The 27937-nt window shown below is 40.5% G+C and overlaps 1 protein-coding gene and 5 non-coding genes across 12 annotated transcripts in view; 1 reads left to right on the plus strand and 5 right to left on the minus strand.

The window, feature by feature from the left end:
* plekhg2 (pleckstrin homology domain containing, family G (with RhoGef domain) member 2) overlaps window positions 1-14493 on the minus strand; it is a 126159-nt gene extending 111666 nt beyond the window's left edge. For all 7 annotated transcript variants that reach the window (XM_067595578.1, XM_067595577.1, XM_067595576.1 and 4 more), the window contains exon 1: window positions 13924-14493. The gene's annotated coding sequence lies outside the window, so the exon portion shown is untranslated. The remainder of the gene's footprint in view (window positions 1-13923) is intronic.
* Window positions 3022-3113, minus strand: trnar-ucu (transfer RNA arginine (anticodon UCU)). The gene is given in 2 exon segments: window positions 3022-3057; window positions 3077-3113. It is a non-coding gene; the product is annotated as a tRNA-Arg (tRNA).
* trnar-ucu (transfer RNA arginine (anticodon UCU)) lies at window positions 4243-4334 on the plus strand. Its single transcript is given in 2 exon segments — window positions 4243-4279; window positions 4299-4334. It is a non-coding gene; the product is annotated as a tRNA-Arg (tRNA).
* trnar-ucu (transfer RNA arginine (anticodon UCU)) lies at window positions 6246-6337 on the minus strand. The gene is given in 2 exon segments: window positions 6246-6281; window positions 6301-6337. It is a non-coding gene; the product is annotated as a tRNA-Arg (tRNA).
* A 2769-nt stretch (window positions 14494-17262) lies between the features above and the next one.
* On the minus strand, window positions 17263-17356 carry trnar-ucu (transfer RNA arginine (anticodon UCU)). The gene is made up of 2 exons: window positions 17320-17356; window positions 17263-17298 (listed from the first exon to the last, which is right to left on the minus strand). It is a non-coding gene; the product is annotated as a tRNA-Arg (tRNA).
* Window positions 17357-25722: 8366 nt separating this feature from the next.
* Window positions 25723-25811, minus strand: trnar-ucu (transfer RNA arginine (anticodon UCU)). The gene is given in 2 exon segments: window positions 25723-25758; window positions 25775-25811. It is a non-coding gene; the product is annotated as a tRNA-Arg (tRNA).
* Window positions 25812-27937: the final 2126 nt, after the last annotated feature.

A 27937-nucleotide genomic window follows, 5' to 3' on the forward strand; every position in this document is an offset into this window, starting at 1 on the left:
ATTAGATATCCAAATAAATTAAGTATAATAAATACAATCGCTATCAGTCAGTATTACACATGAAACCATATTGCACTGCGTATCACCTGAAAATCGTCATTAATTACTGATTGCTCCTCACTTATTGTAAAAGTAATTACATTATTTGACTCGTTACTCATCCGTCAGCTACGTGAGAATCCTCCACAGTCACACGATGCATCTTTTGTGTTTAACACGTCTAGAAACAGAAAATGAGACGTTTGCGGTTTAACAAACAGGCAGGAAACAGTTCGGAAGGGTTAACTGACCGTCCGACAGCTAGCGTTAGCGTAGCATCAGTGATGCACGCAGCACCGCAGAAGTCCCGACATCAGCCGCACCACTCACACACACCTGAACTCTGAACTAAACCAGCGTCAGGTCATTCTAGCTAAAGGCTACATGTGGCTAACGTTAGCAAGCCAGCTAAGGCTGGAGATATACTTGCTTTTTAACCACGTGTTCGCGTAGACAACCGGCTGCGTTCTTGCTAATGTGCTTAGCGTGTTAATGGAGGATTCCACTAGAGGGCACAGCAGAGAACTAAAGATATAAATAGAACTTTCGTACTGCGTAATGTAAACAATAAACACGGCAACACTCCAGTAGGTTAATATTTAGTTAATTCTGACATCACAGCAGAAAAAGTGACAGTGGCGCCATCGTAGACGGAGTTTAAGGCTCCTGAATCAAGCACGTCGTGACAATGGCGAGTATGTTTCTCTTATTCTGCCAGTGTAAGAAACTGATGATGAGAAACATAACCAGTGTTTACGAATGTCCCGTTGCTGACATGCCTACTGACCCCTGACCCCGTAACATCCCCCTGCCGCCCCCACCGTTCATGTACATATCTTATATTACTGTAATGTTTTACTGTTCGACGGTGCTGTTTTTATATTATAGTCTAAAAATAATAAAACAATTGTGCAACAGACAGATTAAAAGTCATCTGCTGGTGAATTTGTATGTTTCAGATATTACAAATTACATATTTTATAACATGTGATACCTGAAAAACAGTGAAGATGATTCAAATTTGTGAACAAAAAGACAGACTCTCTGACCTGAGAGCATAAATATAGCCTCATTTAACGATGTAACACTGACAACAACATTAAATATTATTACGACTGGAACATCTGATAATATACTCAATAAAATATTTGGTTATCGGACTGAAAAATGTTTTTACAAGCACAACATTGAACACAATGTTTGGTTTAAGTTGGACATCTTTCACGTCCAAGAGCTGAAACCAGATAAAAATTCACAACACTGTCAAACGCTCCCATAAAAATATGTTTACATTTAAATAACAATGTAATAAAAAAATTTAAAAAAACATTTTAAAGGAACATTTACAGTGTTTGAGTCCCTGGAAAACAAAAAGACGTTAATTGAAGGACAGAATTTCTTCCTTTTAAGTGAAAATCTTGATGTCGCGAGCTGCATTGTCAGATTGTGTTACGTATATTATTACTGTGTTACTATTTCTGTTCTCATTGTTGATTTAGTCTTGTAGCTTTTTTTAAGAAATTATTATTAGGTTTTCTGACAGAACAAACCAAATATGTGGTTTAGTTTGTGTTTGCAGACTCTATTTAACATCTAAACTAATATATCTGATTCTACTGGAACAGGATGAAAAAGATTTTCCACATCAGTGCAACAGATAGGATCACAGTTTATGTAACAGAAGAAGAATGATGTAAAAATAGTGTTGTGAAACGGCTCCGGAGGGAAATATGGAACACAAAGTCTGAGTCGGAGTCAGACTCTGACCTCTGACCTCTGACCTGTTAGCACACAGCTAAATCTGTCATCTGTCATCTGCTGTTTTTTTTGTTTTCAGTAATTTTAAGTCGATTAAAGTTCAACAGGTGCAAACAGGACAAAAAAACATATTTTACTTTTTTTTTTTTTTCGCTGATGTGAAATCTGCTCGTCAAAGTCAAACGTTACTGATGTTTTCTGGACTTAATGGTCCATTAATGGTTTAATCTATGAAATGCATCCACAGTGATTCAGATATTCAGTTCACTGTCATATATGATGAAGATAAAACAGCAAACTGTCACATTTAAGAAGCTGGAACCAAAAAGTTTTTTAAAATTTTTGCTTAAAAAACAAATGAAATGATTATTCGACTGTCAAAATAGTTGATTCATTTTTAATTTTACAGCTAGTGAGGCTACAGAGTGCTGACACAAATCAATAATAACTGGTTTAACCGGCATTAACTTGCAGTAATGTGATTATTTCTTCAGTATGACGTCATTTAAGGGATTATAATCTGATATTCAGTAATTACAGTACAGTTACTGATCGCAGTTACTTTGACAATATGGGTGTTTGTCAGCTTTGTCCTCGTGTGTTCAGTAGCAACGCTGTCTCCTAGAAATTACTTTCATATGCGACTACATTGCAAAAGGTTTTCTCTCAACATAAAGAGCAAATGTTGATACTGAAGCATATCAGTAAAATGCTCAGTGACGTGTTTTTTGATGGGGTTTTTTCCACTAAAATATCTAATCTTCCAGTAAAATAGCTGGATGTGGCTACAGCATAATTAAACTTTTTTATGGTTATGTTTATACTCTGGCAGCATGTGGTTGAGGTTAAGAGAAAGATCATGGTCTCTGTTTAATACAGAAAAGGTCTGCAGTGGCTTGAACACTGAACCACCGAGAGTTTATTAACATTTAAGTGAAACCGCCATCTTTCACTGACTTTAACCAAAGCTTTTTATTGTCTAAACCTGAACTCACACAGAACTCAGGATGTGAAGCCCGACGTCCCCCCTCCGACCTCAAAACGATGCATAAACGTAGCTTCAGTCACTCAAATACGCTTCTATCTTGCTAGTTTGAACAAAAAACATTTGGTAAAAGTGTCTAAGCCAATCACTGATGTTGAGTCATGTCATTCACCCGTTCCTGAAGTTAGATCATCATCGTCTCTTCTCACCACTAAGTTCAGCTTTTCACCTATAATGTTCGACTCTGGTGGGACTCGAACCCACAACCTTTGAATCACTTCTCCTGTGTTTTGCTAGAAGTCCAACGCGCTATCCATTGCGCCACAGAGCCTCACAAAGTCTTTATTGCCTGTGATCTGACTTCATCTCGCTGGTTCGTCTTCATCTTTGTCTCTGTGACCGTGTGCGCGCTGAGCGAGCACATCTGGTAAACACATCTTCTTCTCTCCGTTTTGTTCTTCCGTCCAGACTAAAATGGGTCTCATGGATGTATTATAAGAGCTGGATACCGAGCCAAAAATGGCGCCCATTCAGTCCAATAAGAACTGCTCGCCTGGCGCATACGCCAAAAAAGTTTCTAGCTTCCGGATTTGCTTCCGCGATGTGCGCAGTAGTGTTTCCCCCGCTGGCCCCGCCCACGAGTTCCCGTTCAACCCATAGACTTTACATTGTGATGATATGGGATTTTACAAATATAAAATGGATCAAAAATTCATAATAGAAACAGTCAACAGTTTTACAGACGTTTCTTTTACAGTGGTGGTCTTTGGGGAAAATGCTTTTTGAGCTGCAGGAGGATTTTTCGCTGCAGTACCGCGAGTGACCACTGGGAAAAACTGGCTGCAAGGCTGAGCGGCAGCGCCCTCTTATCTAGCTCTTATTACACATCCATGGTTGTTCTCCCCTGAAAATGGAGCTTTTCCCAAATGGCCTCCAGAATGTGTAAACATCACTATGAAACATTGAAATAACAACCACTTGTAAACTCTTGTAAATGAGATAATGGATCAAGAGAGACAATAAAACCAACCTAACAAGTACCTCAAAATTGTACTGAAGTACATCACTTGAGTATCTATACTTAGTTAGTTTCCACCGCTGTTACTGCAGGGAATATAATTAATGCAATGGACAGCACACTGAACGTCTAGAAAAACACACGAGAAGTAATTTGAAGGTTGTGGGTTTGAGTCCCACCAGAGATAAACTACTGACTATCAGAATCACTGGAACGGTGATAAAGTGCAGTGTAGTCAGTGATGTAAGAAAGCAGCCTGCTGAAGACTGATGGCAAAAATGGAGATGTTTTAGATGTTGGTGAGAGCTCCAGAAGGATCAAAAATAAAATATTTAATCTGGAAAAGCATCTTGTTTGGTTCCAAAATTTGGATGGCTCAAGTCATAAACAGGGTCAACATGAGCCGTCTTCCATTTTGCACCATAAACAGCCGCAACTAAGAGGCTCTGTGGCGCAATGGATAGCGCGTTGGACTTCTAGTCAAGCACAAGAGAAGTGATTCAAAGGTTGTGGGTTCGAGTCCCACCAGAGTCGAGCTTTATAGGCAACGTGATGTCTCAGCAGTGAGAGTTAAAAAAAATCCAACTGCACAGACATAAACAGAACACTAACACTGCTAAATTACCAAAACACATCTTAAATGTGACCCCGACTACACACCGCTTTATTTAAGATGCCAAAAAGGTTGGAAACCACTGGTTTCATCTTTAACAATGTGTTGTATTTTAAAAGCTTGTTATATTATCCATTGTGTCAAATCTTCATCTGAAAAGTAACTAAAGCTGTCAAATAAATGTAGTGGAGTAGAAAGTACAATATTTCCCTCTGAAATGTAGAAAGTAGCATCACATGGAAATACTCAAGTAAAGTACAAAAACCTCAAAACAGTACGTGAGTAAATGTACTTAGTTACTTTCCACCACTGGGGTTAATACAGTATCACTCATAAAAAACAATGATGGGCAAAGCTATGAAAACAAGACCCAGATAGACCTTCAAATAAACCAGAATTATCCTTCAAAACAAGCATTACAAAACATAGAAATACACCACGATGCAGAGACTAAATACAGATTGGAACTGTGACCTTTTTTTCTGTTGTGTTCTATTTTATTCTGTTCTATTGTCCTTCTCGTATGGTGGGAAACAGAGTCCTCTCAGCGGACCGTCCAACCGTCGAGGTGAAACTCTGTAAATCTGTCGTCGGCTGCTGCAGAGAAAAGGACCGTAAAACTACACAGACTCAGCATGTTTGGAAATTCCCTGTACTGTATGTATTTATGGCTTCTGTGTGTGACTAATAACACACTCTGCTGTTAGAGATGTGTGTACGTGCCTGCGTGTGTTTGACATTAGTGGAAAGAAAATGACAAAGACATCGAGTTTTTATGGGAAGACAGGAATGATGGAGAGGTGGAGGGAGCAGTAATTCATGATGGGAATGTACGGAGAGACAGCTGAGGGTGTCAAACACACACACACACACGTGAACCTGACTCCAACCACACACACACCTGGTTCAAACCAAAAACACAATGAATTCATTAGAACACTGTTTCTATTGTCGCTCTCTGATCTCAACGATGACGCTGCTGAATAAAAAAACTACTGATGACCAACAAAGAAAGTAATTTAAACGATCAGTGTGACGATTTTCTATAATTTTCTATAATTTTCGTTCTATTAAACTTGTTTAGAGCCAATCGTGGTCCGGTATTTAACTGACACAAGTGTGATGTGGAAACTTGAAGCCTCCAGTACACAAAGACTGAGAATGAACTCTACAGTGAAGGAGAAAACATCTGGTGTCAAAACTTATATAATATTTATATATAAATGTTATTATTTACAGATTCAGAGACTGGATTTTTAATGAGGGAGAAGGAGGACATGGTGTTTTAAGGATTTCAATGAGTAGATTGAACTTTTTTGGTGCAAAAACCATATCAGACAAAGTGGAGAACATTATATGTCTTATAAGTATGTCTGGAGGTTAAGGTTATAGTGTTAAGTTGCAGTTGGAAATGGGGGAAGGTCTCCAACGGTAAGGTCTGCTGTAATCACTGAGTGTCTAGGCCTGAAGTGTTGGTGCATGACTGCGGTGGGACTCGAACCAACAACCTTTGAACCTTTAAGTCTTATGCTAGAAGTCCAACTTGCTGTCCATCGCACCACAGAGCCGCTTACTCTCTCATCTGATCTCATCTTAATAATAAATGTATTTATTTTATTTATACAGCACTTTTAAAAGGCTCTCAAATATGCTTCTATCTTGCTGTTTTTTTCTTCATCAGAACTTCACTGAACAGTTTAATGTTCCCAATAAACTAACGTTCAGTCATCTCATCCACCTGGGAGCACAGACACACCCGTACCTGAAGTTAGATCATGACAGACCAGCATTGTCTCTTTTTATTACCAAGTCAGCTTTCCGCCTATAAAGTTCGACTCTGGTGGGACTCGAACCCACAACCTTTGAATCACTTCTTCCGTGTTTCACTAGAAGTCCAACGCGCTATCCATTGTGCCACAGAGCCTCACAAATAAAAACCTGTCTGTGATCTGACCTCATATTTCTGCTTTGTCTTCATCTTTGTCTCTGTGACCGTGTCCACACTTAAAGCGAGCACATCTGGTAAACACATCTTCTTCTCTCCGTTTTGTTCCTCCGTCCAGACTAAAAGGGCGTTTCTCTCCTCTACAAAACTGAGTTTTTCCCAAACGGCCTCCAGATTGTGTAAATGTGAAAATGCTGGCTTGGCGTTACAGTGTATAACGGAGCTGTGTAGAAACGCTGTCACATCACTGACAGAACAGATGTTGGCAGTAGCGCTGCGTTTCATTGGAGGAGGAAGAAGAAGGAACACAACAACAACAATGGCGGACGGCTTCATGCAAGTGCCGACCTCTGAGGCTGAAAAATTAAGCCAATGCGGAAGTGTCAAAAACCTGCATTCTATCTAACGGCCAGCAGGGGGCGACTCCACTGGCTGCAATAAGAAGTCTGATTGTATGGAAGTCTATGAGGAAATGACCCAACTTCTCTCTTGATTTATTACCTCAGTAAACTGTTTCCTAATGAGTTTATGATCTCAATTAATAGTTTCAAGTCTTCTTCAATACAGCATGATGTTCATTTTGTAAATTATGGTCCCATTTCATTTAAATTTGACGATAAAGCAGCGTATGCTTTAAGGCGTGCCTACGTTGTAATTGACAAGGCGCTACCACGGCAACAACGTTGCTTATGTAACGTAGCCATTGCGTATAGGCATAGCTGCTGCTATTTCACAGCGTGTTTTCAGTTCACTAAAGTTAATTGTAACATTGTGATCGCCTAAAAAAAGTCTTGTTCAGCGTTTAGTTTTAATAGAAAACCCATCAATGAGTCGGATGATCAGTTTTTCCGGTGTGTACATTTTGTTTTTTTACGGTTTTAGGCTTGTTTTTCACTAGCGAATATTAGCATTAGCATTAGCATGATCACTGTTAACCATAGACTGTAAATGCACCGTGCTAACAGAGCTGGCAGCTAGCACAATGGTCAGCGCAACCCTCTTGTCCAAATACGGTCACTTCTGGCTCCAGAAATCAAACATGGCGACGGCCAAATCCAAGATGGCGACGGTCAAATCGTTACACTCGAGGCTTCAAATCGACAGTCTGTGGGTGACGTCACGGTGACTACGTCCGTATTTTTTACAGTCTATGTGCGAGTGTTGTTCTCTTTATTGTCTACTCTGACAGTTTGTTCGTAGTTAAACGTAGTTATCTACCACCTTTCTCTGCTCAAACTGTTGGAATCAGCCGCCACGGAAACAGACATAACATACCAAGTCTTCTTCACTGGTGTCCTGTGGCTGACTTGCTCATCTGTCCTCCGCACATGCCCAGTAAGAGGAAAACTTTTGCATTTTAATGTGGGCAGAGGTTTTGCAGAAACGAGCTAAATCTCCTGTTTTGGACGTTTTTGGGGGATTTAGCGGCTTCATGTAGACGTCGTCTCAGTATTCTCCGCTGTGTTTCTGCTCTGCAACAACTTCCCTGAACAGACCAAAGTTACAAAAAATGAATTAATTCAGCCATTCTGTAATATTTAGAAAAATAAGGTTTGACAATTATTGTCTGTTGTTATTACTAAGGCAACATTACAACCATAGAGTTTGACTCTGGTGGGACACGAAACCACAACCTTTGAATCTCTTCTCCTGTGTGTTTCTGCACCACAGAGCCTCATGTCAACCACATAATGTCTCGTTTTCTGTATTTCTTTTGTTCTCATTAATGAGAATTAGTGTGTTCATTAAAACACAGATTTGGGAACATATCTAACTGAACATACCTCCATCTCTCCCTCTCTCTCCAGTCTGCATGTATCCAGATTCTATGTGTGTGTGTGTGTTGTTTATGTTGTTTACTGCGCTGCTCTGAGGTCGGAAACACTGCGGTATACATGTGTCGCCTGGGCTACGACTACACACACACACACACACACACACGCTGTACGTCACAGTAGAGCCTCTGTCTAACCTCAGACGATACTAAATTGTCGGACTAATTATTATAAACGACAAACGCTGGTCCCCGGGGAAACGATCCTCCCGCATCCCATAATTATCCCGCTTGGATATTAAATCTGCCTCCAAAATGCTTCAGATTGCTGAGGTGCGTTTGATTTCTGTTCGCCTGTGAAATCAATGGCTCCTTGTTTAGAGTAAGAAGCCTTCAGGTACATTCAGGACATTTGTAATGCACTTAATTATGTTATAAGTGATTTATGTGTGGTTCAAATTGGCCTGAAGGGTTTAATTATACAAGTAAGGAAATTCAGTGTTCTCATGACTCCATAAAGATCGACTCTGGTGGGATTCGAATCACTTCTGTAATGTTTAACTTGAAGTCCATTGAGCCACAGAGACTCACACATGTATAGAGTACAAAACTAAGAATTAATCATCTGTAATCTGATCTCATATTATTCTACAGAAACTTCTCTACGTAGAGAAAAAAATCATAATTTGAGAGGAAGCAGGCGTGTGCACACATTTTTTTGTCCCTCTTGATCACAACTCGCTGTGATTTCATGGCGACATCAGTAGTGACGACCTCACAGCATCAAGACGGCTGCAGGTTTCAGAGCTGCTCTCTACCGAAACAGACCCTTCTGAATTCTTATAGGTGTTTTTTTACAATTTAGCAGACGATTTGATCCGAAGCGACACAAAAGCAGAGATCTAGTCGGGAGAGAACAATACGAGTAAGTAACATAAAGCTAAGAGTCTGATAGGATGTAGGTGCCAACAGGTGGTGCACAGAGGGAATGTATACAGAGCAAAGAAGCAGCGTTTTTTTCAGTCCATCAAGTGCAGAAGAGTTGGTGAAAGAGCCTCGTCTTTAGTCTTTTCTTAGAGATTTAGAAGGACTCCGTGGATCGAACAGAGTTTGGTAACTACAGAGCAGAAGAGTCTAGCTAGTGATTTAGGGTCCTGTTGAGGTAGCAGGTGTCTTTCATTGGCAGAGCGTAGTAAGTAGGTAGTGAGCAGTTCAGGTAAGCAGGAGCTATTTTAGTTGCTGTTTTGTTAGCGAGTGTCAGGATTTTTAATTTGATGCGAGCAGCAACTGGGAACCAGTGGAGGGAGATGAACAGTGGGGTGACAGGCGCTGTTTTGGGCTGGTTGAAGACCAGACGCGCCGCCATGTTGGAGGTCATCTGCAGAGATTTGAACGTACATGCATTGAGGCCTGCCAGTAAGGAGCTGCAGTAGTCAGTGAGATTACGAGAACCTGGACCAGGTTAGTTGTGCTGCAGGCTCAGACAGGAAGGATCTGATCATCCTGATGTTGTTCAGGACAAACCGACACGACCGACCGACTGAGGTCACATGAACCTTAAAGATTAGTCGGCCATCGATCATGACACCCAAGTTTCAGGCAGACTTTGTGGCATGAGTTGGGTTGATATGAGCTGGATACCGATGTGTTGTTGTATAGAGGGACTGACTGGAAACTGGTCCTTGAAGGAACACATCAATGTCTTGTATTCCTGTTTCATTCTCTGTTGATGTTTTAAGCTTTTCTTTACTTCAAGATGTGAATGAGCTCGAGGTCAACGGGGTCAAATCAAATAAAGTAATGTGTTTAATGTTCTGCAAAATTGAATTGACTACAGAGCTTCTATATGTAGCAGCAATCATCCTCATCCTGCTTGACATGTTTGCTCGCTTCCCAAAGAAAACAGACGTGTCATATTTTATGACCTAAAACATTAACGTGAAGACAAAGCTGATTATTCTGGCATGAAGGTATTAATTCAACCTGGAATCCTACAGTTTAAAGCTTCACTGCTGCTTTTTGTCAGTGAGGAAAAGTCTTTAGATTTCAACTCTGGTGGAACTCAAACAAGCTTTAAACCGATTCATCGTCCAACACTTCTCATCTGTATGATTTCATACGTTTCTTGCTTGATGTGTTGATGCTGGTCGTAACACACACACACAAAAAACAATTAACTGTATAAGATTGGAAAACATTTGGTCACTTGCAAAGCTGACAGTAAGTGGAAAAATTCAACCTGAAACTCTGCAGCTTTAAGGTTTATTGCTACTCTTCAACACTGATCTCTAAACTTTCACTCTTGCAGGACTCGAACCCACAACCTTTGAATCTCATCTGTCGAGCTGACCAGCCAGGAGTCCAATGAGTTATCCTCTGTGCATAAGTACCAGAATGTTTCATTATTTGTTCAATTTGTGCACATTTCCTTTAGTTTTGCTTCAGTTTTAGATTTTGTCACCTTTTTCATCCCACTTGAGTTTGCAGCCGTGAAAGCAAACCGAAGAGGACGACGACGAAGGAAACCAGGGAAGAGACAAAGCGACAGAGGAAAGTGAACGGAAATAGTCTATTAGCAGCTAAAAGGAGAGCTTGTGTTGACTGATGGAGGGAGAGAAGAGAGGAGGAGTGGAAGAGAAAGAGAAAGAGGAGGAGGAGGAGGAGGAGGAGGAGGAGGAGGAGGAGGAAGAGGCTTCAGTGTCTCCAAACAAACTCAGTCTGTGTTGAAAATTCTGCTTCCTATTTATTATTCTGACAAACTGTCTCTGAATCCTCCTCTACATCCCTCCATCCCTCCTTCATCTCCCGTCAGTCCAGTTCTTTTCTGCAGTCTGAACTCAGAGCTGTGATTTTTTTTGTCTCTTTTATTAAATATTCTTTGTTTAAAACAATGGATTCTGGTTTTAAACAAATACGATGCGTGGTATAAAGTTCATCTTTGATTGTCTGTTTCCACTCAGCTCCACAGTGAAGTGAAGATAAGTTGTAAAGATACAAAGATACTTTAGAGGACGACACCTTCTCATAATCCCAGATTATATTTGCTTCTTACTTTTGTCAAATCTTAAATGAACTTACAACCTTTCAACCTCTTCTGAAGGCCGTTGCTATCTATCCATTGCTCCACAGACCATCTGAGTCCCGTCTACACACCTGCACTTCAAACAAGCTGATCGATCCAACATCCTGCTGGTGAATTACACAACAGAGAAAAACCGGTCTACGTAATCTGATTAAGCTCAAATTAGATCTAAATGTGCAGTAGTGAAGTCTGACGAGTCCTCCGTCCTCCATCATGTGGTCCTGGTCTTGAAGAGGGACTCTGTGTTTAATCAAACTAAGGGACAGGTTATATTATTCCATCATAGGAGGACTGTAATTATTGTTTTTAATCATCCATTGATTGTTCAGTGTCACAAACACAAAGATGTTGAGTTCACTATCATTAAAAACTGGAAAACTAGCAAATATTCACATGTGAGAACAAGATTTTTTTTGGCATTTTTGCTTAAAAAAAACATCTTAATTGACTAATCATCTAATCATTTAATCATTTAAGGTGCTACCATGTATAGTAGAGGTCAACAGGGGCCCATAGGAGGTTAATCTGGCCTTTAATCCAGTCCAGTTTAAATGGTGACGTGTGTGTGTGGGTTCTTGACTGAGACTGTTATTAAGCAGATCGATGCTCTGAAGGACTTAACTGTCAGCTGCCTGCCAACACACACACACACACACACACACACACACACACACACACACGCATAATTATATTTCCATTAGTGTTTTTCTTAGACAGTAATCGAAGGACCTTATTGGCCGACACTCAGCGATGCAATCCCCTACCATTCGGCCTTCATACACTCTCAGTTTAAAGCCAAGACACACACACACACACACACACACACACCCTCTAGTTAAGTGGTGCGTGTGTGTGTTTAGGAACAAAGTGATTAGTCACTGCACGTCTGGGAACAGATTTCCACTCCGTGTGTGAAACAGGGAAACGTCCGAGAGTCTGACAGCTCAGAACTCTCTGTGCACTTTAAAGAAAACAGTCATCTAGGCCAAGCGGACAAAATGTATTTGTCCCAGTCTTAAGAAAGAACCTGAACGCACCGCTACATTTATAAAAAAAAAAAAAAAAAAAAGCATCACCTCCTGTCAGTGAAGAGTTTTTCTCAGTGTAAGGAAATTCCTTCAGCTGACAGCATGATTTTTATGGGATGATGTGTTCAAGTACATCTGTCTGTACTGACGGTGCCTTCACTGACGCTCTGTTTACTTGTGTAAATGGGATCAGTTCCTATGAGCAACCAGATGTTGTGAGATTCAGGATTTAACTTAAATGAAGCCAAAAACACACAGTTTTGTTTTGTCTGTCAGGACAAGAAACAACAACCTGTTCAAAATAAAAAGTTTTACACTAAAAGATAAATCTGCTGTTATTCTACGTTTGTCTTACTGACAACAGATCTCATGTGCAGAGCCAAACCAACAATGTGGCAGTCTGTCGTAAATCTTTAAAAAAAAAAAATAGCTCACAAATATATCGTTTCAAGTTTATAAAAGGCTCAGTTATTTCCTCAAACAGCTGGGCTCTATTTTTATCAGACAAACAGGAGGAGATGGTGCGTTTGTTGGCATTTATCGGGACTTAGAACCAAATCAACGTCTGAATCTATTACAATCAGTCAGTTCTCACATCTAGGTGTCTTTCTGTCTCTCTCCTCTGAGCTGACATCACATATTTTTGTGGGGGGTTTTTTTGGGATGAGACGCAAAGAAACAGAGAGAAAACAGGACGAGAGGGTGATATTATATCCAGATCAGATTCATGTCATTCCTCTGGCTCTTCCTTCTAGATTTAAAGACATCAGTGTGACTGATCATTAAAACTGCATTCAATGAGGAATGAGTGAGAGACTATAAAAGAGGATCAACATATTGTTTCATTCAGTAGTTTTAAAACAGATGACTGAGCAGTCCCTCAATCCAGACATCAGTTCTGGGTTTCAAAACTCACGACTGACTGTAGTCCCGCTATCGCCACCTGCAGGTTAGTATGTCAACTACAGCCTCCCGAAAAAACTACAGAGCTGGACAGAACAAGATGATGGTTTTAGCTGCTTGTTTGTGGTCTCTGTAGAGGAAAAAAGGTCACGAGGTCATTAAAATCAAAAGAGTTCATCCTTGCAGGGAGTTCAAATGTGATCGGGGACGTTTCAGGACAATCTGTGAGTTATTTATTAACTTTGATCTTGTGTCCAAGTGGACATTTTGTAAGCTGAGGAAAGGTCAGAAGGTCAGCATCATAAGACATGGATATAAGCATGGAAAATATTAGTAATAACATACTGCATGTATGCGTGAGACGGAGTGAGGACAACACACTTGTCTTGCGCAAAAATGTGACACACACACTCATTTACACGTTTCCAAGACACACGTGCACGCGCACACAAGCACACGCAACCGTTACAAGCCTCTAAAATTGGACAAGAAGCACGCACGCGCATACATGCCTCGATCAGAAAGACATCCAGGAGAGAAAATCTTTCAAATGATCAATACTTTGATCGATTACTGTGAAACTTTTCTTTTCTTTTCCCTGTTGTGTATGTCAGCTGATCTGTGAACTCTTATTTGCTTTTTCTACGTATTTTTCATGTTTTTCTTTTCTCTCTAATCCTACTGCTGCATCTCTGTCACATCTGTCTCATCTCAGTAGAACTGCAAAACACAAATAAGGACAAATGTTCCGGTAAATGAGAGTAAAACGTGAGTTTACCTCGGTGCCGGTGGGGAGAGGAGACATGTACGTCCAGCAGCCGGTGAGTCTCTGCACACCCCGCTGATCTCAACTCCTTTCCTCCTTCTCTCTCTCTCCGTCTTTCTCCGGTGTTCCTGCTGTTTAACCGGCAGCTCCGGACGCATTGAATCAAACACTCCCCGAGATCTCAATGACTTTCTCTCTCTCTCTCTCTTTCTCTCTCTCTCTCTCTCTCTCTCTCTCTCTCTCTCTCTCTCCCTCTCTCTCTCTCCCTCTCACGCACGCACACACACGCTCAGTATTTCCAAAAACTTTTTTCTTGTCAGTCCTCCGGTTCGTCCACTAACCTACTTGGCCAAGTTTTACGCACCAAAAGCAAAAAGAATCCATCCAGCATCTGTCCGACAGGATCTTCATGTAAACCCTGTATCCGCTTCAAGAATAATAATAACAATTAAAAAAACAAAAGATTAGGAAAAGGAAAATAAAAGTTTTAGAGTGTAAAGAAAGTCCGTTTCCCGGTGTAAGATGTGATCTGGTGGTTTGGAGATGAGCTCCGTGCGGCGGAGAGTCAGCTCGACCCCGTCTGCTGGAGCAAAGGAGGGAGGGAGGAGAGGGAGGAGAGGGAGGGGGAGGAGGGGAGAGAGGGGGAGAGAGGGAGGTCCAAAACCCATCACAGAGAGAGAGAGAGAAAGAGAGAGAGAGAGAGAGAGAGAGAGAGAGTCTGCAGAAAACTTCTGACAACCGTCCAGCTGTTTACAAGAGAACAAAACACTTTCTAAGAAACAGTTTCACGCTGGAATGTTCTTTATAACCATCTGAGGTTTACCCTGTTTTACTGAGAGTTTCATAAACTGTCCGCAGTGTCATTCAGCAGAGTTTATTTCCCTTTCAGCTGATTCAGGACAAATTGGGTGCAGTGTGTCTTTGTGGAGAGAAACAGAAGTATGTGGACACCTCTGTATGCAGCAAGTACAGGTGTAACCAGCGGTGGAAAGTAACCAAGTACTCAAAAACTCGAGTATTTCCATGTGATGCTACTTTATACTTCCACTTCACGACATTTCAGAAGGAAATATTGAACTTTCTACTCCGCAGAGACCGACGGGGGCGTCTGCGTCACATTAATGTCTTTCAGAGGCTCCTCAGTTTTAAAGCTACCAGATTCTGAAGATACTGGATTAATATGACACCAGACAGCCTGAAGCATCCATTGGTACCAACCATGTCTGTCAACGAGCTCTAAAATACTCCACATTTAGACTAAACTTTAATGAGGGAAAACTGGCATGACCACTTTCAAAGGGGTCCCCTGACCTCTCACCTCAAGCTATCTGAATGTAAATGGGTTGTTTGGGTACCCACCAGTCTCCCCTTTACAGACAGGCCCACTTTATGATAATCCCATGCAGCTTTTCTAAAAAAAAATGGTGTATTTGAATATATCTGCATACTGGGGTCCTTAAACAGTCTTGGAATTCATAAATGGGGTCTGACTGGAAAGCTGAGACTCTTGTGGATTCAATGAACCCAATTATATTCATGTGTGATGATGTTAGACCCCAAAGTAGCCATTTTATTGTGTGAGACCAATTTTTTGAAAGTTGGATGTTTGGCTTTCCTGGGTATATTTACATAAGGAGGTTGATGAGTAATTTCCACAGAACAGAAGTGCTCGTCATCCAATCGCCAAAAAAACACAATGTTTATTACAGATTTATGACTAAAACAACTTGACACACAGTGCTGAGCTGCATCAGCTTTCAGATGATGTATCACCACCTCTATGTGACACATACTGTTGCTAAAGATCGCCTGTCCCCCCATAAAAAAGACAAAAATGGGTCTATGGTGGATCATGAGAAATCACTGTTCACTTCCTGTTTCCAACCGACAATCAAACCATGACCACGATTGTCCCCTAACCTGAGAGGGAGATTCAAATTTACTGAAACCTGATGTTTTTGTATAACCTGTAGTTGGAAATAAGGAAAAGGGAGCTCTGGTTCATTTGATCTAATTTAACCTGATGTATTTCTCATAAACGTGGCCTTTGTGCCTCTATGTGTCATGGTAACTTTATACTCTCAGCTCCGTTATAGAGAGATTTGGAGGAAACGAGGACTGAAGCCAAATTACGTATATCAGGGCAAACTCACACATGTAAACAAACCGCTGCGTGTGCGGATGAATATTGAGGGTGGTTCGGTTAGCCAGATGTAGATCTCTATGCAGTTAGCAGTAATGGCTGCTACAGACGGCTAGTTTCTGTGTTTACTTTTGCTCAGACTCAGAGACGATCATATTTATTTAGAAAGCTGTAGGAGGCTTGAATCTCTATAACAGAGCTGGTGAGAGCAAAGTGAACACGACCCACATAAAGCCATAATAGACACATTTATGGGAAATAAACAAGAGTTTTCCTTTAATCACATGGTTAATATTGTAATCATGACCATAAACTTCCCTTCACGTTACCAAAGTAGTAATTTTGGGTTTGGTTTTTAATTACCTTGATGTATAATTTTAGCATTTACTTGGATGTCTAAATATTTATAAAACAAAAATTAAAAAAAACCCATTTATATCCACCTGTATCTCAACACTGTCATACACCTGGATACCTACACACACACACACACACACACACACACACACACACACACACTGAGTGAGAAAAAAAAAAAAAAAAAGAGAGACATTCTTGACCACATCTGTTCCTTCCAAGCAACCAATTTACCAGCCTGGACCAGTCAGAGCTTTATACTGGGCAAACACAACCTGAGGTAAACACACACACACACACACACACACACACACACTCATGGAATGCATACACAAACAAGTAGATGTAAGTAAGTGTGAACACTAAAAAATATAGACACACACACACACACACACACAGAGGGGCACACAGGGTAAACAGTGTTGGTGAACTGGCACCGTTCCTGACAGTGTTATTCCAAACTCAGACATTCCACAACTCACTTTCCTCTCGACAATTACCCTCCAAACGCTACGTGTGTGTGCATATGTGTGTGTGTGTGTGTGTGTGTGTTGTCCAAACCCTAGAGCCTCCTTAGCAGAAGGTCGGAAGGTCGTCGTCAAACAAAAGGAAAAGGATGGCGGCTTTAAATTCTGAAACACTGGATCTGAAACCTCAAAAAAAAAAAAACCTCTCCGTCACCAGGATAAAGTCACTTTAAAGTCTGTTTCCATCCACCTGATTTATTCACATTCTCAACCTGAGCATAAAAAGCACCCAGTTGAAACACCAAAAAATTCAAAAAAAATTCTTGAAATATCATTAAAAGAAAGGTGTTTATCGTTATCGGAGGAGTAAAAGTAGTAAAAACCTGACTCTGGTGGGACTCGAACCCACAACCTTTGAATCACTTCCTGAGTGTTTTTGGCTAGAAGTCCAATGCGCTGTCCATTGCGCCACAGAGCCTCATGTGTCCAGAAACATCCATCTGCAGTTGGAAGTACCATCTAATGCATATGTGAATGTAGTTGACTTCATACTGTGGGATATTTGTACCATATGTCAAACAGTTAATGGCTGTTTGAGTCACATACTGACATTTTTTCCCTCTTTATACTGAAAGAGAGACACAAAAAGTTTTATTTCTAAGAAATAATCCATTTTACATATTGAAACCGCTTCTCTCTGACATCACAAACCAGGTGACCCACCTTTTTTATTCATGTTTTCAGTTTGCACGTAAAAAATTAACATGAATGAAAGCACTTTACTTTCAGAATTTTGGAATTCGTCTTTATTCTTGTCTGAGATATTAAAGTATAAACAAACTAATTGAATAAATGATGATGTACATGAAGCATTTGACTCAAACGTACAATATGTAATTTCAGCCGCTAGGGGTCTTTAAACCAAAACAATAACAAAAGACAGAGTGTGATGACGGTGTGAAGTTGTTGTCATGGGATCATGGGAGTTGTTGTCTTCATTGTTAAACAACCAGGTTCTTCAGGTTCTCTCATAACAAACAGACCCGGTGATTAAAACAGGTGAAAACACGGAATAAAGCAGTTTCATGTTAAAAAAATCAGTATTTCTCTGATGCTGTTCAGCTGGTGCAGCTAACGGAGTTAGCTTAACTGCTGCTAACGTTTGCTCAGCTTGTTTCTCTGATAACTTCAGATCCAGATGTTCAGCAGGTTTCTACCGGCAGCAGAATTATCTGCAGAGGTCTCCTCCTCTCCAAAACAAACGTACACAGGGATGAAAACAGGTGAAAACGCTGCAAAACAGTTTCACGTAAAAAATCAGTGTTTCTCTGACGCTGTTCAGCTATCACAGCTAACAGCGTTAGCTAAGCTGCTGCTAAGGTTTGCCCAGTTTCTAACCTAAAGACCCAGAAGACCGATGGCTAAAATCCTTCATCTGGTTAAAAGATATAGTGAAAAACCACCAAGAAAGAAAGTTCATCATAAAATCATAAAAATGTGGCTTAAAATAGAATAAAAGTCAATTCATAACAGTTTTTGTTCAGACATCATTGTGGCAAACAGCCACAACACCAATATATTATCTTGTAGGTGTATAAACACTTCTAGTAAATTGGAAGTGTGATTGCAGTATGATCAGTATGATCAGCACTAAGCTTTCATACTACCTATAAAGCTCGACTGGTGGGACTCAAACCCGCAATAAGGAACAGCAGTGTAGAGCAGCTATTAGTAAAAACATGAAGCTTCACTTTACTACTATTCTAAGTCTGCGTCTGGCCAACTTCAGTCCAAATGTCCAGAAGAGTTCTTCTTCTTCTTTTATTGAGGACACATCAGGAGCTGAACTGTGTGGACTTGAGATAGCCAAGTATCCCAGAAAGCAGTCGGGTTGTGAGCGATGTCTCAACAGAACACAAGAACAGACATGAACACAGACTGAAAAAGGCCAAACAGCTTTGACTCCATACGTTTTATATACGATAAGATATAACATTAGTGTCAGCTTACAAGAGGCGGACACACAGATCAAACATACAGTTACACACACGACACTTTTCATAGACGTATATCACACATCACGTCAATCATACACATCATATCCTCTGGACTCAGATCTCAGTTAGCATCACAATGATCTCGGTTAAGCAACAGGATGGATGTATGAACCCTGTACAGTGATGTGGAGGTGAAAGTTGGAAAGTTTGTCTTACCTTTTTCACCACATTTTCAACCCAGCTGTAAAAAAAGAGAAAGAGGGGATGACGTGCAAAAAGGTTCCCATCTGGATTTGAATCAGAGTTATTGGGGTTACACGGTAACCACAAGGGCTCCAGGTCGCCCCTGAAAGACAATCTCAGTCCTCGTCTGCAGCCTCCTGCAGCGTAGATGCTAAAATGTGACTAAACAACAGACTTCACCCCCATCAGAAGTCCCTGAGACCTTCTTCTTCTTCTTCTTCTTTTTAAATCCTGATGAATTGAGAGAGAATCTTCGTCTCAGGGTTTCACGTCTCGGCTGCTTCCTGTGTGCTGGATCAGCTAACAGCCTCGCATGAAGTCACCAGAGAACATATTGATATTCCATCTCTAATAACCAACCACATTTCCACTGCTAATGACACAGTGGCAGCCATCTTGGCTCTGCTTACTGTCTCATTACAGGCTATCTGAGAAACCGACGGCAGCGTGGCAGCACGACGCACCCAAACCTCCAGACCTGTGTGTGTTAGGATGTGTGCATGTGACTGTGTTTATGTACGAGAGAGAGAGAGAGACGACAAACACATGAGGAGGAAGCTATAGGTCAGAGGTCATCAGCTGGAGCTGGATGTGTTTGTTGTTTTAAAGCAGGAAGAGAGAAAGTGTTAAAGGCTGCAGGTGGCTTTTAAAAGCTGGACAGACACGTTGGAAGCTGGAGGCAAAAAGACAGAGAAAGAGAAAATTACAGTAAACAAACTGTCTATAAATAACATTTACATTTGAGAAAGCTGCATTTTCTGTAGGCTCTGTTCCCTGACAGTGTTTTTACTGTGTGTTAAAGGATTGTGAAAAACAAGAAAACTGATCTTTGGGATGGATCAGGGTGATGTTGAGGCCTCCTGTGCTGTAAAATCACTCAGTTCTATCTCCTCGCTCTTTTTAAGTTATTTGAATTTTTAAAATTTGACGCTCAACAGCGAGCAGTGTTGAGGAGAAACTTGTTACTGCGTCACACCAGAAAGTCAAATCAAATCTGCAGTTGTGTGTTTACGTAACTTCTGTAGTCACAGTTTGCATCACAGCCGACTGACGAGCAAAGCAGAACACTGGAAGTGTTGCTGGATGTTCAGCAGATAAAAGTCTTTACAGTCTTCCAAAGGATGGAAACTCACATCAGGAATGATTGAAATTCATTTTTGGAGGCAATCTTCCCTCCGTTATCGGTGAGTAGTTGTGTGTTTGTTTGACACATTTTACAGCCAACTGTCTGCTGAATGAGACTCAGCTGCAGGATTTTCTACTGTTTTATCTTCAATCTGTGGATGAAGTTTTAAAACATGGTTTCTTTCTGTTCCTCAGATAAAGGAATATAATATATCTGTGCTAAAGCTAAGCTAGCGACGTCTGGCTACATTTGACTTTTTGAGGAAACTTAAACAGGATCTTACATCTCCAGCTGCAAACATTACTGCAGGTAAACATGCTGCTGCTTTCATTAACTCCTATTCTGATTGGCTGGAGGTGAAGGTAGGGGCCACACCTCCAGCCAATCAGAGTAGGAGCTCGTTAATAATGCAGATTTATGTAAATAGCTTCAGAAACAGCCTGCTGGAGGACAGAGAGGAATCTAGGCTGTAAGGAAAGATGGATTTAGAGAAATCTAAACAACTTTTGGTGAATAAAATGTCACAGATATGTTTAAAATAGACTCAGTGTTTATAAAAAATGTGCCAAAACAGGCCAGAATACCACATCTTCATAAAATCAAAATCAAATCAGCTTATTGATGTGAATATTGAGGTCACATTATTGTCAAAGCTAATAGTATTGAACACAAGGAACACATAATGTCCATGTCTCCTCCGTTCCCTCTCTACTGTCTTCTAAATATTATAATTATGTAATTAATACAAAAAATGGCTAAAAAGTAACAAAAACAAATGTGTTTATTTCTGTGGAGAAAGCTCTTTGGAGTCACCTACAGCTCACCACATGTTGTTTAATCAATAATAATCAATAATAATCATCTTTTCTCTCCGTACAGAACTCCAGCAGAGTGTTTGTCTCATATTTGTTGGTGAAGCTGCAGATTTTGTTCATTAAATCTAATTTCTGCTCAGATCGTTGGTCGTGGTCTTTAATTAGTAGAAGAGAGGAGGAGAGGCTTTCCAACCTCGCTGCTGATTACAGACTCACAGAGAGAGTGTGTGTGTGTGTGTGTGTGTGTGTGTGTGTGTGTGTGTGTGTGTGTGTGTGTGTGACCTAGATGTCGGTTGCGTTGTGGTCTCTGGACCTCGACCGGACGAGAGAACCTCAACACCACAAGCAACGCCTCAGCCAAGAGAGACAGATAGACACTTAAGAAAATGGCAACTGAAGAGAAAGAATCAATTTTCAGGGGAGAGAGAGAGAGAGTCAGTCTGAGTGGTTTTTAAAGAAAAACTGAGGAAAGAAAGAAAGAAAGGTCACAGGAGAGAGGAAGAGGAGGATGAGAAGTGAGAAAAGACAGCAGAGAAAAAGACGACAGAACAGGAGAGAGGAGAGTAAATGTGAAAAGAGGAGCACAAACACACGGAGGGAAGACAAAAGATTGGAGAAGAGATTACAGAAAGAAGAGGAAGATAGAAGAGATGAAAGATGGAGAAGAAAGAGGAGAAGAAAGAAAAAAAGAAGAAGAGATGAAAAGAGAAGTGAAGACTGGATGAGGGAAAGGTAAAAGGATGAAGAGAAGCTTGGGGAAAAAAGACAGAGTCTTTCTGAAGGAATGAAAAGAAGAAACGGGAGGAAAAGATGAGAGGAGAGGAGGATACAGGACAGAAGAGACGAGAAGGTGAAGAACAAGATGAAGAAGAGAGATGATGAAGGGGAAAAACCAGAGAAAACAAGGAAAGAGGAAGAAAGAAGATGCAGAAATGAAAGGAAAGAGAAAAGAAAAGGAGATGAGGAAGAAAAAAATAAAACAAAGTGAAATAAAACTAAAAATAAAAGAAAAGCAGAGAAAGAAGCAAAGAGAAGGAGGAGTGTCGGGGATTTGTGGTTCTGGCAGCCATCTTGGTCTGTTCAACAGCAATCAGCTGTGAACCAGCATGAATGTCAGGAATGGACCAGACTGTAATTACACTGTGTGACACTGTGAGTGTGTGTGAGTGTGAAGGTCTCTGGGTTCATGCAGCCCCAGTCGCCACAATAAAATGTTGGCATTGTTGTACGTTTTTCTGCAAACCATGAATCTACGTTTCAACACGTTTAATCATATCGACATTTCTACAATACCTATCATAGGGGGAAAGTGACGCAGTTCAGATGACATCTATCTCAGGCTCACTCTCATGTTAGGAGGAGGCGGGTCGTGTGGTCGGATAAAAGATATGTTGCATGGCAGAAAGTTGCAAAGCAGCAAAGACCACTGTTCAAGACCACTGCTCACTTCCTGTTTCAACCGACAAAACCGGGTATTTTAACCCAAACCATGCTGCTCTTCCCCCAACATTAACCAAGTGGTTTTTCATGCCTAAACCTAACCAGACCTTAACCACTGCGTTGTCACATCATAAATTTAATTATTCAACTGATAGCAGCCATTAAATGTGGCATTAAATGACACGTGAAAAGCTTAAAATGCGATCAACAGTGAAATGTAGAGATTGAATCATAGAGATTCAACATAACAGTGGTTTGCAGAAACGTACGATGCCAATGTTTTATTCCAGCGATTGGATTGGTTCGTGAGGACGTCTGAGGAGTTTATTTCATAAGAAATGTTTTTAAAAAAGATCAGACCGAACTCTGAAGTGTTCCATTCACTTTACGGAGTCCAGCAGTTGTCAGGAGTGTTTTTGTTAAATCAGTAACAAGTGAACACAGATGTAAACAATGCACGACTCAAAGTTTTAAAATCAGCTTTGCAAATGTTTTATGCAGAAGGAAACAAATTTGACATGTCTGTTAGACTTCAAGGATATACATGTTGGTTTTACAGAGTAACACTGAATGTAAATATAACTTTTGTTTGTTTACAAGAAAACCGGGCACCTTTAACAGATGCATTCCTGGGAAGTCTGTAGGTGCTGCCTTTCTGCAGACTTCTAGAGAGACTTTCTGCAGGCTTCTAGAGAAACATTCTGCAGACTTCTAGAGAAACTCTCTGCAGACTTCTAGAGAGACTTTGCAGACCTCTAGAGAAACTTTCTGCACACTTCTAGAGAAACTTTCTGCAGACTTCTAGAGAAACTCTCTGCAGACTTCTAGAGACTTTCTGCAGACCTCTAAAGAGACTTTCTGCAGACCTCTAAAGAGATTTTCTGCAGACTTCTAGAGAAACTTTCTGCAGACTTCTAGAAACTTTCTGCAGACTTCTAGAGAAACTTTCTGCAGACTTCTAGAGAAACTTTCTGCAGACTTCTAGAGACTTTCTGCAGACCTCTAAAGAGACTTTCTGCAGACTTCTAGAGACTTTCTGCAGACCTCTAAAGAGACTTTCTGCAGACTTCTAGAGAGACTTTCTGCTCACTGCATTTTCATGTATTTTTATGCAACAATTTGCAGGTTAATCATAACAGTAAAGAGCTGCTGTCTGTTGGAAAATGCACCTGAACTTCAGTATTTTGTTCATATTGATATTTTTAATATGTATTTTTTTTAATCAACAAATAAAAGCTGAATGATAATGTGTGTAAAAGCTAAAGCTAAATCTTAATCAGATGCTAAAATGATGAAGATTGTTCTGGAGCACCGTTTTAGTGTTTGTGCTTCTAACGATGCATCAAGTGAGAAAAACTGCCAGAGGAGTTGTAGGTTGTTTTTTTTAATAATATCAAAAACAGGTTTAAGGGTGTGTCTCATGATGAATGTAGGTGACATCATATTTGGTGCATCTATGCATAGGTTCACATAGATCCACTCCTCCTGTTTACGAATCAAATATAGTTTCACTTAACACAACTGGAGACAGAAATACAAATATGTAATAATGTAATAATAATATAATGTAAATAGAAATATCACAGTGTGTTAGAAGATATTTGTGATTTCTTATGTAGGAAAAGTCTTCAGCTTACATCACTGAATAAAACCATCTGTCACTTACTGCAAAAATGTGAGATAATCACATGACAGATAGATAACAGATCAATAACAGATCATTAGAAAAGAGGTTAGCGTGATGTGTTGGTGTGTGTGAGTGTGAGCTGACATTCCTTACAGACATGCCAGCACAACTTCTGCTTCCTGGCAATGGTCTTATAACATAGGCATGTTAACTGCTGCGCACGTGTGTGTGTGTGTGTGTGTGTGTGTGAAAATGACTCTATGCATTGGGTAGGTTTTGTTGAGTCAGCCCCTCCAGAGTAATCTCTTCTCACCGCTGTGTGTGAAGTGTGTGTATGTTAGAAAGTCACACAGACTAACAGTTTATGAACCCGTGAGTTCATCGTTATCTTTATTCATGTCTACAGTTTCAGCCTTGGGGGGGTAACACACATACACCGTCACACCAACACATCATCACACACTCACACAAATGAATACACCCACACAATACTGCCAACAGTTACACACACACACATACACAGTCTGACCCCTGCAGCAGTGCCCGTCATGAAACCACAAGTGATTTTACACAATACAGAGAGCACACACACACACACACACACACACACACACACACACACACACACACACATAAAGACACTGGTCTTACAGTGTGAGAAAATGAAGGGTAATTCACACCCGCAGCATTTTTTGGGGCTTTTCTGGGGATCTTTTTGCACGCACAATATGTCATTTCTGCCGTTAGGGGGTCTCACAATCAAAACAATAACAAAAGACGGACTTTGATGACATCGTAAATTAGCGTGGGATCATGGGAGTTGTTGTTAAATAATCACCATTGCCGTCATTACAGTCAGCTTCTCTCTGATTTAAAGGTTGTGGGTTCGAGTCCCAACAGAGTCAAATGTTATGGATGTCAACCGGCACTTAAACATAAAGGTTTCTGTCCTCTAGTAGCACCACGGAGCAGTTCTTCTATGAGTGGGTCTTGTTTTAGTGACATGATACATGTTCTTCAGGAGGCTGTAATGCAGAAATGCACCAACAATAGCAGAGAAGAAGAAGACAGCGAGCTAGTAAACATGGATGTAAGCAATATGTGATATGTGATAAAGGAATAATAATAAATTCTATTAAAATAAAAGATGACTCTGGGTGGGAATCAAAACTTTTGAATCACGTCTTATTATTACTAGAAGTCCGTTGCGCCACAGAGCCAATGAGCAACACATGATGCTGTGAACCCACTTCAACATGTTGATATAAGACAGCAGCATCATAGTGACTCATTTAATGTAACCTGACGTCACCTTGTAAACCAGACAGCTATTTGGTTACCACGGTTACCACAGAGACAAGTAATGACAGGGCCGACCAGGTGAGCCACGAGGTGATTGGCTGAGATGATGAAACTGCTTAAACGTTTGGCCCGTGGCTTGTAATCATCATCATGTGACCAGATTACAGAGCAGCAGCAGGTAACGTGTGTGTTGCTGCTTCACAGGTAGGTTTATAACGTTTGAATGATCACAAAGCAGCAAACACATCTTCATACTAATGTGAGTATTTTTAAGGTGTGTAAGGATTTAAAGATCGACTCTGGTGGGACTCGAACCCACAACCTTTGAATGCCTCCTCTCGTTAACTAGAAGTCCAACACGCTGTCCGTTGCGCCACAGAGCCTCCTGGTATCTGGTTTATTGAGCGACAGTCCTGATTTTATTGAGACTTTTGGTGAAAAGCAGTTCAGATTTGGGTGTTTTGTGCTCAGTTGGTACGTACTGTGAGGTGCTCGCCATCATCGGGTCAAGTTACGATGCTGCAAAGCTGTATAGACGTCAGCCTTTCTCACTCGTTGCTGTGGAAACGCTTGAGGCTGCAACAGACACAGAAAGATTCTTAAATTGAAATTAAACCAGCAGATCTGTGGTTTGATCATGTGACTCCAGAACGACACATAGCAGTAATCAGCAGGATGACATCATCCGTCTGTGTTTTATAAAACAATAATGATGTTTTATGATGTGACGACGCTGTGGTTAACGTCTGGTTAGGTTCAGGGAAAGATGATGGTTTGAGTTAAAATGATCACTTTGTTAAGGTCAGAGAAACATGTGTTGCGGGTTAAAGTTACTACTTCCTTAAAGGACCAGTGGTTAAGATTTAAGGGGATCTATTGGCACGAATATTGTCATAAAAAGGGATTATATATAATATAACCGCCATGTTTCTACAGCACTGCTACATGCCACTTAATCCTACACACTGATCCTTTAAAGTTAGGCCACTGTTGTCGTCATGGCAACAATAATGACCACAGGGGTTAAGGTTACAGGGACGATCGTAGTTACGCGACTCGTGGTTGGAAACAGGAAATAAAGTCCACTGTTGGGTCAAAGCCTCCATCCAGCCTCCTCCTCCCAATATATATATATATATATATATATAAACGCCATCTGAGCTGAACCAGTGCTCCCAGTTACTACGACTGCTAGATGGCAGCTGTCAAACTAACTATAGATAGTTTCTGTGCGACTGACAATACGACATGTTGTGTTGTTTTTCTTGGAAGTCTTGTTTTTCAGCCTTGTTGTCTTTTCTTCTTTCTCCTCCATATTCGGCGTTGCACTGCACAACTTTAATACCATCACTTGAACTGATGTGATGATATTTATACTGGTCACCAGTCTGTCACTGAGTCCATTTTAACATTCAGGACTTATAAGAGTCCGAATTAAAAGATGAGAGGCAGCTTTCATTAATTACACTCCGATGTCTGATGGTTTTTGTCATCAAGAAAATTTTTACATTTTTTACCTTTGTGTTTTACCCGAGTTAGCTTATATTGTCTTTTTAATTACATTTTACCCTATTTTATTGTATTTATCCATGTTTAAATGTTTTATTGCTTTCATGTTAACCACTGCATGTTGCATTTTATGCATGAGTTGTGCAATAGAAATAAAGTTTATTATTATTATTGCATTTTTAATGTCTTCTATTTGCTTCTACACATTTCTGTAACTTATATGTGTAGATATTGCTTCTACATGATATAAGTAACGTCTTCATATACTTGTTTTATACATTTATCAATTTATTGTTCTTGTTTGTCACATCCATATTGCAGTGAATTGTGGGTAATTCATTCGGTCAGCTTCCCAGAAGTCCACAGAAAGTCCACAGAAAGTCCACATGAGTCCTTCTGTGGACTTGATGAACTATGGCTGTTGATAACTGGACTGGTGGCTCAGTGGTTAGTGCCGTTGCCTCATAGGAAGAAGGTCCTGGGTTCAAACCCCGGCCGTTCCTGGATGTCATGTGGACTTTCATGTGGATTTCTGCTGGATGCTCTGACTTCCTCCACCATCAAAGATATGTGTTAGAGTTAATGTTCCTGTCAGCTGCCTGCTGTGTGTGTATAGAATGAGTCAAATCCAGATGTTCTCCCAGTAATATGGATTAGGAAAAGCTCCGTGCAGGTGTAAACACATCTGAAGGAGCTCTGTCTCACATGTATATCATGTCAGCACAAAGAGACGTGAGACCACAAAACTCAAGCATCTCTGTTCAGTCAGACCAGTGACTCACAACAGCAGCTATCTGTCTGTTATTTTCTCTGTGGTTTATTCAGACGGTGAAAGAGGTCAGACGACTGGGTACTGCACACACACACACACACACACGTAGTCTGAAGTATTTTCCATTTCAGCGGTTTAATATTTCTCAGGCTCTTTATAGAAAACAACCTCTAATTCACCATGGACTGTCTTTCTTATCTCTCTCTCTCTCTCTTCATTCCTTCATCC

Source organism: Thunnus thynnus, chromosome 7, assembly GCF_963924715.1.
Source record: "Thunnus thynnus chromosome 7, fThuThy2.1, whole genome shotgun sequence".
Lineage (NCBI taxonomy): Eukaryota > Metazoa > Chordata > Actinopteri > Scombriformes > Scombridae > Thunnus > Thunnus thynnus.